At 40.6% G+C, this 19,460-nt stretch overlaps 1 long non-coding RNA gene across 2 annotated transcripts; it reads right to left on the bottom strand.

Annotated features, from left to right (window-relative positions):
- Positions 1–2,660: 2,660 nt before the first annotated feature.
- On the bottom strand, positions 2,661–12,019 carry LOC139040793 (uncharacterized). 2 transcript variants are annotated; one of them, XR_011495105.1, is made up of 4 exons: positions 8,184–12,019; positions 4,856–4,997; positions 4,098–4,209; positions 2,661–3,204 (listed from the first exon to the last, which is right to left on the bottom strand). It is a non-coding gene; the product is annotated as an uncharacterized lncRNA (long non-coding RNA). The 2 variants fall into 2 exon arrangements; XR_011495104.1 differs by having other exon boundaries at positions 4,098–4,997.
- Positions 12,020–19,460: the final 7,441 nt, after the last annotated feature.

The raw sequence follows: 19,460 nt of genomic DNA on the forward strand, positions 1-19,460 counted from the left end.
CTTAAGTCTGGTTGCAACCTTACTCACTCACCAGAAAATGAAGCGCATGCAGAACACGCAAAGGATTTGTCCTTAATTAAAATAAAATGACAACAAATATTAACACTATATTAGAACTTTCTGGGGGTGAAGGAATAATTTACATTTAAACTCTTTGTTATCAATATTAGTGCTTCAATTTATGATCATCAATTCATTCTACAGCTTAATAATTAAGGACCTACTTTTCTATGGTGCTAATATTTCTTGCCGCCTCCTTTGTCTATTATAAGGGCTCAGTAAGGCAACCAGAAAGGAGTTTATGTGGGCTCTCTAAGGGTTCAAGAACCAAAAGAGTCAGTGAGGAATAAAAATCAATACTACTATTCCCCTCTTTTGCTGTTTCCAATCACTTAATCTACCCCTCTCTTCCAAATCTATGTTGAGGATATATACTCTAAGTTTATTCAATTATTAATGAGGTAGAATGTGACAATGAGTACAGAATGTGGTATACAGAGAGAGAAGGAAACATACCTAGAGACAGAAAAGTAGGAGTCAGGGGAGGGCAGAGATGCAGGTGTCATAATAGAAAGTACGATAGACGGTAATATACTGAGTGAAGATTTCGCTCCCTTCCATATGCCTGCACCCACTACTTCTAATTTCTCAACCCTTGTGACATACAATTTCATCCTAGGTCAAAGGAAATTGTGTGATGAGAAGTCATCAGTTACCCTCCATCCTCCAAGCCTAACTACATTTTTTCAGTCTTCTTTCTCCATGATCTCTTGAGTACAGTTGGAGTTGTTAACCATCCTTTCTTTCTGCGATCTTAATCACCTTTATTGGCTTCTCTGCTTTTCTCTTCCTGTTTCAAAAAGTTTAAATAAGTATTTCCAGGGATCTCTCTCCAACGTCCTTCTTTTTTGAAATCACATACACTCTTGTAATTCTCTCATATTCCTGTGAAAAACCCCTAGACTGTGTCATATCTGTGTCTTCCACAAAATTCTGCACAAAGACTTGCTTCTAGTAGGAATTCAATAAATTATTTTTAAAAGCATAAATGGGAGCCTGGACCCTCTACCAAGAGATGAATGATGTTATGTGTAGTAGCATAATGAAGCACAGAGCTGAAGAGACTGGCTATGTGCTCCTTGCTGCCTTTGCCTCTATAGTAAGGATTAGCTTCCTGAGCTTCCCAAGGTTGTTTGACCTTGCTAGGTCTTTACCTGAGTTGGCCTCCAGTTCCTAAATGGTTGCCACTTCCTCTGAATAATACTAATACTTCCCCCTTTTGCTTCAGATAGATTAGCACACATTTGTATGGTGCTTGTATAATGGGTTTAACTTTCAGGCCAAAAACTCAGGTTTTCAGGAAATATATATTTGCAATTCTTAATCACATTCTTTGAGAGTCCAACTAATGCAGTCATTCTTGCCATTCAGCCCCATATTCATCCAACACACACAGGCATACACATTGACGTACACATCACAAGGGTCCTGGGGTCTTAAGTAGTGCAAAGTCATTGGGGAGGCAATTCCTGTCATCGGTGAGTAGTCCACACCACTTACCACTGAGAGACTCACTGTCCCACTTCACATTAGACCCCATGTGTCTGTGAACTTGATGCTTCTGTACCATACTTGGAACACAAGATTTTTTTCCAAAATTGAAAGAATACAGTGCCTAGGTCTAGACTTACAATGTGAAAACGGGAAAATGTAAAAATGTAAAAAGCCATCCTCTCTGAGGTTTTTCTATCCCACTGGGAATGATGCTAGGGAGGAAGTCAGAAGCCTCTGGTGCCCCCCGGACCATAGTCACCTTTCCAACCTGCAGGAATCTCATTTTTCTCTCTCTGCTTTTCAAAGGCATTCTCGCCCTTATCTCTGCTTTCTGATATTAATCCCATCAACGAGTTTGGGTCTAGAGTTGACAAAATCCAATGTGTTTAGGAGCCGATAAGGGAACTCAAATATGTGAAGTAGCCCATTATAAGACAAAGTACAAAAAGGTGTAGGGAGCCAGAACATTTATGATTTACTTAAAGACAATCTAATTTTTTTTTAAAACTATCTTATTCCAAGATATATCTTAGAATCTGTTAAGGCTTGTTTTTGGGAAAATTGAGAACTGATTTTCTGATGCATCTTATACCTACAGTTCCCAAGATCTTGTGGGAAAAATGAACTGGTTGTTCACACATGCACTTTCATTTGCTAGGTTAAATATTCCACAGCTGGATTACACTTCCCAGCCCCCCTGCATCCAACTAGGCAAGAAGTGACTATCACCAGTGAATGTTGGTGAAGTGATGCTCACCATTTCCAGGCTAGACCCCTAGAGTCCCCTGCATTATTCTCACAGTCTCTCTTCCCTCACGTACTGGCCAGTTGCAGAGAACCCAGGACCCAGAAGATGCTGAGACCTGTAGAGAACTGCATAGATTAAATCCATTGCTGAACATTCAGTTGTATTGTGGCCTAAGAGAGATATTTTTGGTACCAGATCAAGGAAAGCGTGGAATTATTTGTCACAGAAGTTAGCCCACTCTGAATAATAGAGTCACTAAGGTAAAAACTTCAAATCTTGCTCAAAATGGTAAGAACCTCACCTTCACCCCCTTGTATTATCTATTGCTGTGTAACAAATTACCACAAATGGAGCTGCTTAAAACAATGCAAATTTATTATCTTTCTGTTTCTGTGGGTCAGAAGTCCTGGACAGCCTGGTTAGATTATTTACTCAGAGTCTCACTTAGCTAAAATCAGATTACTGGCCAGGTCTGTGGTTCTGAGGCTTGGGATCCTCTTCTAAGCTCACTCATTGTTGAAAGAATCCAGTTCCTTGTAGCTGGAGGTTTTGAGATCCATGTTTCATTGCTGGCTGCCAGCTGGGGGCTGCTCTTTGCTCCTAGAAGCCACTTGCACTTCTTTTCATGTGGTTCCCTCCATCTTCAACCCAGCAATGGTTTGTCAAGTCCATCTCAAATGTCTCCTTCTTTTATTTTTAAGGTGTCCTGTGATTGCCCTGGGCCCACTCAAATAATCCCGGATGATTGCCCTATTTCAAAGTAAACTTAGTAACATTACCTGCAAAGTTCTTTTTGCCACCTAAGGTAACATATTCTTGGGTGTGACATTTCATCATATTCACAGTCCTGGGAATTGGGGCGTGGGATTTTCTTGAGGGTCATAATTCCTCCTGTCACACCCCTGATGAGTGACAAAAGGAGAAGAAAAATTATTCAATATGTTTTGAGTTATTTTTCCTTTTAATCCATTAACTTGCCTTGTTTCACATGCAACCAAAGTAGTTATCTTTTAAGGTTTCAATAATCATAGTTATATATTCACATGGTTTAAAAAATCAACTAGTTATACAAGATATCTTAGGTAGCAAGAAGTCTCATTTGGAATTCCAAACACCTCTAATTTAGCCATGCACCAGACGAATATCATTTTCTAGAAATGCCTTTATGTGAAAAAAAGTTGAGCAACACTGTCTTCTTACCATGGAAGATCAAGATTTAACTCTCTTTCCTCTTTCCATCCCCCAACCATCAGACAAATGAACATTTACCATCCCCCCCCATAAAGCTCATAATTTTGGGTGGAGAGATATGTCTTATTTATGTATTTATGACTATATATGCCATAAGAGCTGAGCCATTCAATCTTTTTTTTTTTATTAAAGATTTTATTTTTTTCCTTTTTCTCCCCAAAGCCCCCCAGTACATAGTTGTGTATTCTTCGTTGTGGGTTCTTCTAGTTGTGGCATGTGGGACGCTGCCTCAGCGTGGTCTGATGAGCAGTGCCATGTCCGCGCCCAGGATTCGAACCAACGAAACACTGGGCCGCCCGCAGCGGAGCGCGGGAACTTAACCACTCGGCCACGGGGCCAGCCCCCCATTCAATCTTTTTTCTTTCTCCTGTACATTGTGTTTTTCCCTGGAATTGTGGGTTTTTTTTTTTTTTTTGCTTGTTTTTCAACCCCAAACCCTTCACCCGTTTTCTAAATCTTCTCTTAACACATTGATTCATATTACAAATCATAGAGATTTCATCATTTTGAAGGAGTTTCTACTGGAGATGCCCGGCCTACTCACCTTTCATTGCTGATACACAGCTGTCATCCTAGGATTTCTTTTTTGTCATCCTGGAGTTTTTTTAATGGTCCTTCTTTAATTTATATTTCACTTATTTCTCTTGCTGTCCTGTCTTGTTATGAAAAAACAGGACACTCCAGTAGTTTCTTTCCCTCTTTCTCCATATATGTGCATAATTTATTTATCAATTTTAATGTTCCTAAGAACTGTTTCTGGATAATTTTCTAACATAGAAATAAACATGACTATACATGTATACTTTGTTTCATACTTCAGTATATATTTTGTACTTTTGATGCTCTGTAAAGATTTTTTTTAACTTTACATTTTTGAGTAATTATAGACTCAAGATTCTTTGATGCTGCAAACATAGTCTGATGTACCCTTCACTCAACTCCCCCCAATAGTGACATCTTACATCGCTGTAGCACAATATCAAAGCCAGAAATTGACACAGCTCCATCACAGTTAAACTACGGGCCTTATTCAGTTTTTGTCCTCTTTTATCCTGAATTCATTTGTGTGTATGTGTTTAGCTGTGTTTAGTTCTATACAATTTTGTCCTATGTATAGATTTCTGCAACCGTCACCACAATCAAGATACAGAACTGTTTCATAACCACAAAAAATTCCTTCACGCTACCTGCACGTATTAACATCCCACCACCGAGCCTCTCTCTCCCTCCCGGCAACGAGTATTCTGTTCTCCCTCTCTGTTGTTTTGCCGTTTCAAGAATGTTACATAAATGGAATCATACCGTATGTGAGCTCTTGAGATTTTTTTCAGTGAGCAGAATTCTCTTGAGGCCCATCTACGTTGCTGTGTATATCAATAGTTCGTTCTTTTACATTGCTGAGTAGTATTCCACTGCATGGTTGTGCCAGATTTTAACCATCCACCTATTGAAGGACATTTGGGTTGTTTCATATATTTTTTCTATTATAAATGAAGCTGTTAGAAACATTCATGTATGATTTTGTGAGTGAACATAAAGTTTCATTTCTCTAGGGTAAATGTCCAAGAATGCAATTGTTGAGTTGTATGGTAAGGAGAGGTAAAGTTTTGTAAGAGCCTGACATAGTATTTTCCAGAGTGGCTTTATCGTTTTTACATTCCTATCAGCAATGTATTAGAGATTCAATTTCTCTGCATCCTCACCAGCATTTGGTATTATCACTTTTCTATTTTAACTGTTCTAATAAGTTTGTGTTATCTCATTGTGACTTTAATTTACCTTTTCCTCAATTAATAGCTAATGAGTTTGAACATCTTTTCATGTTTCCAGTAGCCTTTAGAGAACGAGCATGTGAAAGATAAAATTTGGTGATTGTGCAAGTCTAAAAATGTTTTAATTTATATCCCTCAATAATGTGATGGTTTTTCTTCGCTTTAAAGTTCTACATTAGAATATTTTTTCTTCTGAATGTTCAAGGCTTCATTGTCTTCTCATTTTCAGTTTTGCTCTTGAAAAGTCCAAAGCCATTCTGATTTCTAGTCATTTAAGTGTGACCTAAATATTTTTTTCTCTTGGAATCTTAAAGGATGTTTAATTTGTACCAACTCTTCTGAGATTTATTCAAGTAGGTCTATTTTTATCAATTTTTCTGGGCATTCAAATGTAAATTTTTAGATTATTTTCTCCCCTCTGTTTTTTCTCTTTTCTCTTTCTGTAACTGCTATTAAATCTCCTGAAGTAGCCATAATATTAGTATTACTATGATATTTTCTTTTCTATTATCTTGCTCTTTTCTTCCACATCTAGTTAATTTTCTCTACTTAATATCCCAATCCTTCTACTGATATTTTCTTTTTGACTATCATTTTTATTCTCAATAGATCTATTTGTTCTCTATATTTCCATATTATAGTGTTCTGTTCTTTTTTCATACATGTAATATTTCTTTCCATACTTCGGAGTGTATTAATGGATTTTTTTTTGGTCAAGTTTTTTTCTCCTTCATAGTCTGATTGTTGTCTCTTTATTTTGGCCTCTATATTTCCAATTTCCTCGGATCTAGTCATTGCTGATTGTCTGCTCACAAGATAGAGGGGGAAATATGAGAAAAGTTTATTGGAAGATTGGAGAGGTTGGAGCACATAGACAGCATCTGCCATCTGTGAGATGCTGGGTAAACTTGTTGAATAAGCTTTATTGTTGGATAAACTTGCTGTGTCATTGCTTAAGAAACGCTAGATTTCAGGATCCCTCTTATCTTTCTAATTAAATATTTTACAGGGATATGATTTCTCTTTAATTTCTGATATATGTATATTTTTACCTGGGTGATGTCCTGGGTAATGATTTTATTTCCCCCTTTAACCCATGGTTAAAATAATCAGAAACTCGTTCTGCTTCAAGTTTAGGATGTGAAAAAAACAGAAGACCTTTTCTCTCAAAGAACATTTTGGATAATACAAACATCACACATAGCTATGGACTTCCAAGCAGCAAAAGACACAAGGAAGTGTTTCTGAGTTGATATCCAGAGAGAAGAGCCTTTCTTAGGGGATCATCCAGCAACAGTAACTTTCGGGGGCAAATGCTAAGTCTGGGTGCAGGGGAATAGAAGAGAAGCCCAGCTCAAGGCAAAGAAACTTTACCTAGTCATGAAAAGGTTAACCAAGCTATTAGCTTCAGCAGAGGCAAGTGAGATGAATTGAAATCTGGAATGCCCTGCAAATGCAACAATGTTTTTCATATGACAATTAACTTCTATCGCATATCTCCCCTAAATTTGCTGAGAAAACACAAAGGTGGGATGGGAAAGGAGAAAGAACCTGCCCAGTATATGCACTCTTATGATGTTGGGCAACACTGTATCCCATTCCTCTCCTAGATGCAGACTCAAACACAAAGACTAGCTCCAGGCAGCTGCAGCAGTGACAGTGTAGGCAGTAGCAGCAGGAAGAAAGGTAGGAGTTGGTTGGCCAGAGGGGAACTCAGTCTTCATAAAGTGGCAGCTCAGTCCTAGATCAATTTAACATTCAGTAAAATTGGAATGATCACCTCTTTAGGTTAACCACAAGCCTTAGAAAAAGCTGTCATTCTCTGGGAAAATAAAAACAAAAATGCAGTATTCTTCAATGTCTGCTGGTTTTCTATACACAATATCTCTTATGAAATCATAAAAAACATGAAAATGAAAACCACAGTGAAAGAAAAGCATTAACAGTAACAAATCTACAAGTGACCCAGGTATTGAAACTAACAGAAAAGGCTTTAAAATACTCTTATAAATACATTCAAGGAATTACAGAAAAAGATGGAAAGAATGGAGACAAAATTTAAATGGACACCATAAAAACAAACTAAATAGACATTTTAGATCTGAGAAATATTATACCTGAAATTTTTTTTAAACACATGTATTAGACGGTCTAACAACAGAATAAACATTGAAGAAGAAAGGAACTACTCTAAACTTGAAGACAATAAAAATTATTTTAAATGAAAGAGAAAAAGTGTTGAAGGAGATTGAACCAAGCATCTGTCACTTGTGTGACAATTTCAAGTAGTCTAAACATATATGTGTAATCAGAGTCCCAAAAGGAGAAGAGAGAAAGCGGCAGAAAAAATATTCAGAGAGTTATTTGGAAGAACTACTTCCAATTTTGATGAAAACCATAAATCCACAACCCCTAGGACCTCAATGAACCCCCAAAAATAACTAAAAGGAAAATGATATGTGCTTCACCTTTAGGGGTTTACTGAGACTTGAGTCTAATTATAGGTCTAGAAGCAAATAGGGGTAGTGGGGGTGGGTCCTGCAGAGAATCAGCATTGTCTTGCATGGAAACTGCCTCAGGGGAGGCCATTACAGTTTCCTCAGGCCTTGTAGAGATAATCCCTTCAGATGGGGTTAGAGAGGCTTCTACCACTGGGGTTGGTGAGGCCCTGCCCATTGTGGGTAAAGAAGTCTCTTCCACTGGCAAAGAAGACTCAACAGAATTTAGGGCCTCAATGTCCCCAGTTTTACCAAGATCTTCCAACATGTCCCCATTCCAATTTGTAGGAACTGATTCTTTCCCAATCAAGGCCCCCACTTTAACAGCAGACCCCCTGGGAGGCTGGGAGTTTAACTTACATCGTAATTCATCCAGTCCCTGAATGCGATTTTTCATTTGATTTTCAGCAATCTCAGCCTGTGGCTTTAGGAGACAAGGGTCTCCTTCAGAACACACACAGAAGTTGTCAGGTCATTTATGTGGCAGTTGAGCTAGGAATTCCAATCCCTGAACTCATCATTTTCCGTCACTACTTCATCCAGTGACAATAGGAGCAACGAGTCAATCTCACTACATTCATTAGTTTTCCAAAAATGTTTGAAAGTATCATATACAGTCATCCAGCTCCTTGTGTTACCAAGCAATGGGCTTGCTTGCTCTGCTCGCTGTAATCGGAGCCAATTAATCATAACAAGTTAGGGATGAAGAAAAGAAGCTTTAATTCAATTAGCCAGTATAATGAGAAGATGGGTGATTAATGTCTCAAAAAACTCATCTTCAAGAATTACATAATCTTGAGGTAGTTATATAGGGAACATGGGCAGTAAGGAGGGCATTTCCTTCAGGCATGATGGACTCCAGGGTTGTTTATTGTTCCATTCTTCTGTCAGCTGTGATGGAAACTTGCAGGTGTGTTTCCACCATGTGGTCAGCCTATGCTTGGAGAGAAACTCAGACAACAAAGTTTTAATTTATCAAGCTATAGAGGAGTACACAAGTAAGCGGAGGCTGTAAATCAGGAGAGCAGGTGAATTAGTTTGGAGTGTGTGTACAGCAGTGAATAGTCACACAGAGGAGGGGCTGGGATCATTTAGCGGAGCAAGATGGCCTCACTTATGTTCACTTACAATTTCCGCCCATTAATGGTAACCCATAACCTTATGGTCAAGGGGGAGACAGGGCATCACAATTTTTCTAGTTACTTCCTGCTGAATCAGGATGCCATAGACGGACCATAGAGTGGAAAAGAGTTACTTTTTTTGAGAACTGTAAGAAGAAGGATTAGATAGAAGAGATTGAAGTTTTATTTTAAAGACATATTTTAACTCTCCAAGGGGTTCCACAACCAATTTGTCCCTCAGTACAGGTGGGATATCTTTGTGTGATTGTGGGACTGCCTTGATCCAGGAGTGATGTATCTAGGGTTTCTCACCTGCAAGTTTTATAGATGAGCGAGTGGTAAGAAGAATCTCAAAGGAGCCTGTCCATTTGGGTGACAAGTGGTTTTTGGGGCCCTGGTCTTTCTAAGTTTTCAGCAAAACATGATCACCAGGTCAGAAGGCATGTAGAGGGACAGCAGACAGATATGCAGACCTATGAGAAGCAAACTCATGGACAGAAGTTAATATACAGCTTAATGATTTAACATAATTACCAATTACAACATTTCTTAAAACATCCAGAGAGTCAATCCCAGGGGAAGATGCCTGAAAGGTTCTCCCATATAGAATTTTGAAAGGACTCAATTTAAGTCCACTTCTGGAAGCTACTCTAACTCGTAGCAGGGGAAGGAGCAGCGCTTCATCCCAAGTTAGCTGTGTTTCCTGACAGATTTTGGCAATGGTCTTCTTTAAGCTGTGATTCATTTTCTCTGTCTTTCCAATTGATTGAGCAATCTGAGTGTAGCATCCATGGGCTGTCTAAGCTTTTGGACACTTGTTAAGTTATTTGGGAGACGAAAGCTGGTCTGTTATCACTCTGCAAGGTATTAGGCAGACCAAACCTGGGGATAATTTCTTAGCAACATGCGAGTGACTTCTGATGCTTTCTCAGTATGAGTGGGAAAGTCTTCTACTCACCGGGTGAAGGTCTCCACAAACACCAACAAAAACCTGAAATTCGCAGTTGCCTGGGGCATCTGGGTAAAGTCTATTTGCCAGTCTTCAATCACCCTGTGAGCATCCCCTGTCCAGCCTCCTGGGCATTCAATGTTGTATCCCTGTTCTTCAGCCTGTTTCTTATCCTTTTCAGAATATATCAGCTTGTAGGCAGTAAGGTCTATCTGTGGCAGTATGGACCCATCATAGCAACATCCCATTAGCCCCATTCTTAGCACCCCATTCGGCCACTTGGTCAGCCAGTCTGTTTCCTTGGGCAACAGGGGTATTATCCTTCTGGTGGCCAGGGCAATGCATGATAGCTACCTTAGCAGGCTCATTAATAGCATCAAGCAGTTCTAGGATTTCAGGACCATGTCTGATTTCCTTTTCCCCTGCTGTTAAGAGCCCCCTTTCTTTCCAGGTTGTCCCATGAGCATGAACTACAGTAAAGACATAATGGGGATCTGTGTCTATATTTACTCTTTTCCCTCAAGCTAGATATAAAGCCGGAGTGGGGGCGATGATTTCTGTCTTTTGAGCTGATGTCCCTGGGTGGGTAGGGATTTAGCCTCTCAGGTCTCTTGTAAAGTTATGACCACGTACCCCATGCATCTCTTACCTTGCTTTACGAAGCTGCTGCCACCTATGAAGAGTTCCAAGCCTGGTTCTTTCAACAAATCAGTCCAACAAATCAGGCCAGCTAGAATACACAGTCTCCATAACTTGTAAGCAGTCATGTTTTAAGGCTTCTGATGTCTCATTAGGCAGCAAGGGGGCTGGGTTTAGAGAGGATGATACTTGCATCCATACGTTTGAATTGTCCAAAAGGATGGCCTGGTATTTGCCCCTCCATCCTGAAGTGAGCCAGTATGCCCCTCTTTGTTCTAATAATGTGAGTCCTTGATGTGGCACATATACCATGGTGGGTTGGCCCAGGGTGAATTTTTGAGCTTCCTTGACAGTCTGATCCAATTGTTTGGAAAAATAAGCCACTGTCCATGGAGTCATGCCCAGTTTTTGAGTTAAAACACCCAAGCTTATTCCCTGCCTTTCATGTACGCATAGGCTGAAAGGCTTGCCCAAGTTAGGAAGTCCCAAGGCTGGGGCTGAAATTAACTTTGTCTTGATGGTATCAAAGGCCACCTGACATTCCTTTGTCCATTCTAGTGGTTCCTGGTATGTCCCTTTTAGAGCTTCATAGAGGGGTTTTACTATGAGACCATAGTTAGGAATCCAGATCCAACAGAAACCAACCATGCCCAAGAATCCTCATAGCTTTCACTGGGTGGTGGGAGGGCTTAGGCACCTACAGCTTTCTCTCGGTCTGGCAGCAGTTCCCCTGGCCTTTTGACAAGGTAAATCCTAAGTAGGTAACTTTTTGTTTGTAGATCTGTGCTTTCTTTTATGAGATCTTGTACCCACATTCAGCCAAATGATTTAAGGTCTTTATCATGTTGGCCAGACACTGCTCATAAGTGAGGCTTGCTATCAGCAAGTCATCCACACACTGTAACAGCAATCCTTCTTGTAATTGTAAGTGGCTCAGGTCTTTAGCTAGGCCCTCCACAAATAGTATAGGGGAGTTTTTGAAGCCCTGGAGGTGCACTGTCCAACAATATTGGTGAGTGGCCTGAGTGTCTGTGTCACATCATTCGAAGACAAAGAGTTGTTGCGATTCTTCCATGAGCAGTATGCAGAAGAAAGAATCATTTAATTCCAAACCTGAAAACCAGCCATATTTACCCAGAATGCTGGTTAGCAAGGTGTAAGGGCTGGGCAAAATAGGGTGCAAGTCTTGAACCACCTCATTTATGGCACAAAGTTCCTGAATGAACCGATATTCATCTGAATTGGGTTTCCTGACCTGGAGAATAGGAGCATTACATGAAGACTGGCAAGGTCTGATTAATCCTGCCACCGGGAACTTCTGCAGATCTGGCTGAATGCCTTCCTGAGCCTCCTGTTTAGCAGATATTGTTTCAGGCTGGGCTTTATCTTTTGGTTTTAAAGGATATACGTATTGGCTGGACATTCTTTGATTTCCCAGGCTTCCTATCTGCCCACACGTCGTTCAGTCTTACTTCCTTGAGAATCTCCGGTGGTGGTGTTGGAACACCTAGCAGGGCCATCTGGAACCATAAGGATTGTTCCGGTGGCACTTGCACCACTAGCTGGGCTAGAGCAAAAGTCACTTGAGCACTCAGTTTACAAAGAATGTTTCATTCCAGGAGGGGAACAGGGCATTCAGGCGTGTGTATATAAAAAAATATTTATATCTGCCCCTGTGAGGTGATAGGAAAAAAAGATGGAGGAAAACAAATCAGTCATCCTTTGAGGGGCTCCTCAGTATTGTGGGTTATTATTTTTTCAACTAAAAAGATTCAAGGTAGAGAAAGGAGAGTGCATCCAAATGAAGCTGGTCAATTGCCCTTGTCTGTTTATGCCTAAGGGATGTTTTTGCAGTGGAAATTGCCCTGCTCAGTGAAGGGCCCCCTGACTGAATAGTATCCCTTGCTGGGTTGAAGAAGGAGAGAGATATTCTCTTAGACCTGGCAATCCCTCAGGCATTTCCCCTTGGGCAAGGAGTGGGCGTGGAAAAGGGGAGGAGGGGCAGGAGCCGGGGGACTCTTTGTCCATCGTCCCCCTTCCCTGATCTAGACATAGCAGCATAAAGGCTTGAACATAGGGGATTTCATCTTCCTTTCCTTTCTTCTTGCAGAACAATTCTAGCTGCAGCATGGTATCATGGTTGAGCAACCTGTTTGGGGACCACTTTTCTCGTGAGCCCCGTGTATGCTGGGGCCAGTCTGCATTACACTAAAAGGTCATACTTTTCTTTGTCATGGGCTCATAACTAAATTCAGCCCAATTGGCCAGCATGCACCATAGCAGAATTTTTCTTGGAACAGGTGGAGTGGCACGATGCACATGGGGATAAAGTTTGTGTCGAAGAATTAAGGGATCAGGAGTAGGGTGCAGGGCTTCACTCTGGGCATCCCAATCACTATGGGACTTACCTAAATCCCACTCCACCCGAGCACATAGTTATCACACGAGAGCTAAATAAGCCAGAGGCAAGAGGTAATGGCTTAAGGTGGGGTAAACATCTGATTTCCCAATGCCAGTGAAGGGGGCCAGGTGCCTGACAGAAAGGTTTTAAATCTTCTATTTTTCAGAAAGTCCAAGTCCAGCTTACTTTAAGCCCAAACCTAACTTCCACACAATGACAGCAAAGAAGGTGCCAGACAAGACAGACAAAGAGTGGGAAAAGATAGTTAGGCTGTGCTCTTGCTTCCTCTCAAGGGTTATAAAGATAGTGAACACACAAACAGCAGTGCCCGCATTGAGGTGTATAATTCCAGCTTGACCCTCAACAGCAAAGGTCACAGACTTCATGTCACCACAGATGATGTAACAAGCACTGGAAGTATACTGTGGGATTCTGACACAGAGGAAAACCGGCATGTAGACTAGTAGAATGACACACATGTTCAGGAGAACAAAACACGCAGGAGTGCACACCACAGAGAAACCAGAAACCGCTCTTCCAGATAATGTGCTAGGCAGTCTGTACTTTCCTTTATCCCTTAATAACAGCACCTAAACCAGATGGACCTTGGCCTGACCAAGGCCCCCAGACAAGGAAAAAGGAATATAATGCCCGGGAGTACACTCTGGGATGACTCACCCAGCTGCAGACGCAATCTCATCAGCTCATGATCCACTCCTTCGTTTCTGGATTACTGAAGCGTTAGAGGCAGTTGGCAAGCGAAGCAGCCATGAGGGGAATTCCCCGGACAGAAGGTAAAAAAGAAAAAGCCACCCAGCAGCTGCTGGGAAAGTCCCAAAACAGCCTCCTCTGAATCGACTAGCCACGGGTAGAGGCCGTCATCCCATCTTGGTTGCCAGAAATTTGTTACCGAGCAATGGGCTCCCTCTGCTCTCTGTGATCTGAGTTAATCATGAGTTTGGGGTCAAGAAAAGCAGCTTTAATTCGATTAGCCGGCATAATTAGAAGACAGGTGACTAACGTCTCAAAAGATCCATCTTTAATAATTACAGAGAGGCTGGGCCAGTGGCATAGTGATTAAGTTGGCATGCTCCACTTTAGTGGCCCAGGGTTCACGGGTTCGGATCCCGGGTGTGGACCTAGCACAGCTTGTCAAGCCATGTTGTAGTGGCATCCCACATAAAACGGAGGAAGATTGGCACAGATGTTAGCTCAGGGTTAATCTTCCTCACAAAAAAAAAAAAAAAGAATTACAGCATCTTGAGGTAGTTGTATATGGAAAATGGGCAGTAAGGAGAGGGTTTAGAAATGTTGGCCTTCAGGTATGACAGACTCCAGGGTCTTTCATTGTTCTTTCCTTCTTTCTGATGATGTATCTTGTAGGTGTGTTTCCTGCCTGTGGTCAGCCTGTTCCTGGAGAGAAACTCATAGAACAAAGTTTTAATTTATCAAGCTATAGGGGAGGACATATGTAAATGGAGGCCATAAATCAGGAGAACATGTGAATTATTTTAAAGTGTGTAGAGCAGCAAGTAGTCACACAGAGGAGGGGCTGGGGTCATTGAATGTCACACTTGCTTCTTACACGTGGTTGATAGGAGTAGCCAATATTCTGCGTATCTCTATTGCCAGACCATGCCATGGACTATCAGTGGTCTCTTTACTACTGGAAATAGTCATTAGCATCTTTAAAGCTAATCAGATTACAGAGCCAATTTCAGAAACCTCAGAATCAATTCAGAAAGCACATCCTTAAAATTCTGTTCCTTTAGGTACCAATTTCCATAACACCTGTATTAGGTTTCATTAAGGTTCTCCAGAGAAACAGAACCAATAGGATTAGATATACAGGGAGAGAGAGAGAGAGAGAGATTGATTATAAGGAATTGGCTTACATGACTACGGAGGCTGAAAGCCTCAAGATCTGTAAGCTAAGATCCAGGAGAGCTAGTGATATAAGTTGTGGCCTGAGTGTGAGTTCAAGGCGGAAGACCTATGTTCCAGCTCAAAGATCATCAGTCAGAGACAGCAAATTCTCTCTTGCTCAGACTTCAGTTCTATTCAAGTCTTCAAGAGATTGGATGAGACCCACCCATATTTTAGAGGGCGATCTGCTTTACTGAGTCAACTTTCAAATATTAATCTCATCCAGACACACACACACACACACCCAGAACACTGCTTAACCAAATATCTGGGCACCCCATGGCCCAGTCAGGTTGACACATGAGATCAACCATCACATCTAGATTATGCTGGTTGAATTGGGGCCGAGGTCTGAGAAGGCCCTTTGTTGAAATCTTAGATAAGGAGAGTTGCTGCAATACAGATGTATACACATGGCAACCTGACAATAGCAAGAAACTAAAATGTTATATTAAGAAAAGTGGTGCAGAGATGCTTTTTGGGAAAGAATCGTCTCTATTTATATAACGCCTCACTTGTGCTTATAATGCCTAGGAGGGCGTGTTGGTACTTCGCCTTACCAAAAAGCTAAACTGACTGTTGGTGGGTCACACAGACAGAATCCTGAGGAGGGTGCAGCTCTCCTTTCACCCATTAAATTCTCCAGCAGTTCACAAGGTACACTTTGGACATTTGGGAATTCCCACCTCTCACTCTGCTCCCCCCACCAACACACACACACATACCCCTTTCTTTCCCTAAGTTCCCTTGATGATTTTCTATCCCTCTGCCCTCCTCTAGGATCCAGGTGTGGAGTTGCTGGTCAGAGACAAGGTTTTATGTATCAATGCAGAAGCTTTAGGTCCTCAAGGCAAAGCTCTGAAGCATCAAACTGAGTCCACAGTATCTAAATCTAAACCAACTGGTTCATAATTTTGCAACATTACTAGCTTCAATATTTTAGAAAAGTTTCTTAAAATCTTTGTGCCTCAGTTTCCCCATGTATAAAAGATGAATAGGAATAGTACCCACTATGGGATTGTTGTGAAGCTCGAATAATTAATGCATGTACAGAATTTGAAAGAATACCTGACACAGAGTAAGCACTCAATTTTTTTCCATAATGAAACATTTATAAAACAAATTATCTTACTAGTAATTACTGCTTCTCATGGCATAAATTGCATCTATTTTATGCCAACAAAGTATCTCTTCATTCTGAATAATACAAATTATCTCTTTGCTGTGGACTGAATTGTGCCTCCCCAAAATTCATAGTCAAAACTCTAACCCCAATGTGATGCTACCTGGAGATTGTGCCTTTGGGAGGTAATTAGGTTTAGATGAGGTCATGAGGGCAGAGCACCTCAGTATGAGATTAGTGCACTTACAAGAAGAAACACCAGGGAGCTTGCTCTGCTCTCTCTGTAAGTGCACACTCTCAAGAAAGGCCATGTGAGCACAAGGCAAGGAGGCAGCCATCTACAAGACAAGAAGAGAACCCTCACCAGGAACTGAATCAGCCAGCACCTTGATCTTAGACTTCCCTTAGACTTAGGCTCCAGAACTATGAGAAATAAATTTATGCTGTTTAAATCACCCAGTCTATGGTATTTTATTATGGTAGGCCTAGCAGACTAATACATACCCTGTTTTTCCTTGGAAGATGAGGAGGGGAGTGAGGGAATAAAAAGCTCATCTGACCACATGAAACAAGGAATCTTTGTTTCTTTGAGAATACAAACCCTGGATAGTCACAAACGGAAGCTGTAATATCCATACATAGGGCAAAGAATAGTAATTAGAGAGTTTATGTCAGAAGATACAGCAGCAGGAACTCCTCAGTGCCTGCCTGTATAGATACTGTAGAAGTGCTTGCTATGATTACTTTTTGAAGTATGTTATATATGCAATATTGTGTTCACACTAAGTTAGGGGAGTGAAAATCAGGATGGTAACCAGAAGAAAAACGCAATGAGGAAAACAGTCATAATACATAGACACTCAGACATACAGTGAAAACTAAGAATTCAGTAGAAGCAGGAATACAAGCGACTGAGACCACTAGGGAAAAGAGAAGCCCTAGATGCTCCTCTTCCCTCATATCCACTCGCCCCTAGCAAGATATATCTGGGAGGAACATTGGGTTTTATCATCACTCATAGGGTAGGATCTAGAGCCGTTATTATTTCTAACTTAAAGAGCAAGAGAAAACTAAAGGATTTGGGAGCCCTAAGCAGGTGACATCTGATCACACTGGTTGACTGCTACCATTGTACTCTCCAGAGTATCAACGTGGATCTTTAAAAAAGGAGAGATCTTTGCAAAAGAAAGAAAGATGACAAACTTAAAAACAAAATGGAGCTTCAGCTGCAGGAAGAGAATAAGAGAGCACAGAGAGCCTTTCTTTCTTGGAACTATCTAGCAAAGGAATCAGAAGAGAAGCTGTGAAAAGGAGAGGATTAATCCATGGACTATGAATCAGAGGACTCTGGTCACTTGGAGCATGGTAACTTCCCTGGAAGACTAGCAACAAGAAGCTTGAAATAAAACCTTGATTTGGGAACATTGAGGAACACAGGGATATTATACATTATCCCACAAACCATCTTAAGGCTAGAGTAATTCTCATGGAAAGAGTAGGTTTTGCCAGATCAGAAAATAACAAGAAATCTAAGGATATGGGAAGAAAGAAAAGCAGGGTACAAATGCATACCATCCATGTATCAATGGGCGTAGGGGATTTATTAGCAGGAGGCTATGGAGTTCCACAGCCGCTTTGAAGCAGAGAAATGAGGTAAAACAACCTCTGGACTAACTCAGTGTGACATTTCCAAGGTTCTTATAGCTAAGCTTATAGAAATCCATAGGATATTTAGCTGATAAAGAACCAACCGAAATAAACTTTGGAAATAATGCAAACACAAAGCAAACAAAGCATCTGGCCACCATGATCAAAACGGTAATAATAATAGAAATAATACTTATTACTATTACTTTTATTATTACAATTTATTTAGCATCCATTATATGCCAGATGCTTTATAATTTACTTGCAATAACCATACAAGATAACAATTCTCATTCCCATTTTAGGATAAGAAATGCAATGTTTTAATAAATATGCAACCTAATATAAACATGTAAGTTAATAAATCACTTAGCCAAGACCCCATAACTAGCAAATAAAAGGACTTAGAATTAATTCTAGGTTTTTATGCTCCGTGGATTGAGTCTTCAACTGTATCTCCAGAATTGGCTTGCATGAATTCAAAAATAACAAAAAGTTAAAGTTATCTTTCTACCATTTGTCAGATAGTTATTACAACATTGTTCTAGACATCATGCTTAGAGGAAAATAAAAAGAGAGAGAGTGAAACTGGAAAAGGTCCAGAGGAAAGCTGAAACATGAGCAATAGGATAAAATGGTATATTATAAAGAATATTGGAATCCAGTTTGCTTAACTCAGAGAACACTAACCCAACATCAGAGGATTTTCGTAAAGGATTATCACCATTAGGATTCTCTCGTGGAAAACTGAATGAGAGCAGATAAATTGAGAGAAGAGAAATTGTAAGGGGGGTGGTCCTTTAACATGTTCTTACTGGCAAGTGCCTAGAGGCTATCACATCAGGATTTCAATTTAGGAAGATCTGATCTTATTAGGAAACACCAGAAGATGACAAAGTAGAGTGTATAAATGAACACACCACCTCCCTTCATCCACGTCCTTGCAATATGACAGTGCGGATCTTCCCATGAAGGTATGGAGTCTATTTACTTAACTCCTCGAGTCTGGGTTGTATATACAATTTGCTTAGGTCAATGGAACATCAGCACACATGAATTGGCAGAGGTTTGAAAAACATTTGTGAATCAGAGGAGAATCAAGAATCTGCCAACTGCCAGAAATGTGACTGAGACCATATTAAATCATCTAGCTCTGGTCGCACCACCAGTTGACCACAGATGCATGAGAAAACCTGACAGAAAAGAGCTGAGCCAGACCAGACCAGCAGAACCACCCACAACTCATAGAATTGTGAGCAAGATCAAATGGTGGCTGTTTGGAGCCACTAAGTTTTAGAGTGATTTGTTCATAGCTAAAGCTAATAAAATCAGGTGGCAAAAAACAAACTTTTGACAGGCTAAATAGACACTATGTCTACTTCCAGAAGTGGCTAATTAATTCTGTGGCCTGAGAGGTTTCGTCTTCTACCATCTGAAGATAGACAACTAGAATAAGTGTTCATAATACTCATTTATTTGGGAATTGAAATGTCTATAGATCATCTAGTCCAAGCTGATCAATGTACATATAAGAAATCTGAAGCCAAGAGAGGGGAATGTGACTTGCCCAAGTCACAATTAGTTCCTGACTGAACCCAGACTGTCAGTCAGGTCCTCCAACCCCCACTCCTGGGCCTTTTGCTCGCTAACCTTCTTGAGATCTCGACCAGTCCTGAGATTCCGTGACTCTGTGACACTATGGTTCCATAATTCCAAGACAAAGTATAACAACGCCAGTGCTCCAGACAGCCTTGGTACAGGAGAAGAACATGGTCTAAACTGGAGTACTAACTAAAGCATTTTTTCACTTCAAAATATCAACTACACCATC

This window comes from Equus asinus, chromosome 17, assembly GCF_041296235.1.
Source record: "Equus asinus isolate D_3611 breed Donkey chromosome 17, EquAss-T2T_v2, whole genome shotgun sequence".
Classification (NCBI taxonomy): Eukaryota; Metazoa; Chordata; class Mammalia; order Perissodactyla; family Equidae; genus Equus; species Equus asinus.